The sequence below is a fragment of the Octopus bimaculoides genome, chromosome 28 (assembly GCF_001194135.2).
Source record: "Octopus bimaculoides isolate UCB-OBI-ISO-001 chromosome 28, ASM119413v2, whole genome shotgun sequence".
Classification (NCBI taxonomy): domain Eukaryota; kingdom Metazoa; phylum Mollusca; class Cephalopoda; order Octopoda; family Octopodidae; genus Octopus; species Octopus bimaculoides.
In genome coordinates this window covers 5,548,763-5,549,723 of record NC_069008.1, presented here as the reverse complement: position 1 = coordinate 5,549,723, position 961 = coordinate 5,548,763, and positions in this window count along the sequence as shown.

The window sequence follows — 961 nt, the reverse complement described above, 5'->3', positions numbered from 1 at the left end:
ATATATATATATATATATATATATATACGCGTATATCTTTCTATGTATATATATATACGTATATCCATCTCTCTCTCTCTATATATATGTCTATATATATATCGTATGTATAATATATAATCATATATAAACATACACACACATAAATATACTTATACATTTACATATGCATACATCAACAAACTCAGTCACACAAATACACACGGACACACAGGCACGCACTAACACACACACACACACACACACACACACTCACAGAATCAGAACTGGCTTAATGAATCTCCCCCTTTTGTCCAAACAGTTAATGAAATCAACGTGACTGACAACTTGACCACCACGCCTACGTCTGCCTCGCCTGCCCTTACCTACCTACCCCACCACCCACGACACAAGTGACCGGAAGTTGAACTGACAAGATTAGCTGGAAATTGTCCAAATAATCATCATTCGGCCGAAATTAGGACCACAAGGACGAAACATCCTTTCTTCTCTTTTATTAGAATCGCCGTTAATCACACAAACTGACCATTGGCTCAGCTGCGTTGTGGTCAGCTAAGGCCATCGGAATACAAACACAGAAATACAGATATATACACGAAAGTACACACGCGAACCACGTACGCAATATAAATATGTGTGAGCCTGTATATATATATACACGCACACATATACATATACACACATATACATATATATATATACACATATGCATATATATACACACACACATATATATATATATACACATATACACACATATATATATATATACACATATACATACATATATATACACACATATACGTACATATATATATACACACACATATAAATACATATATACAAATACATATATATACACATATATATACACACATATACATACATATATATATGTGTGTATGAAATATATATATATATATATATATATATATACATATATAAATATATATATGTAAAT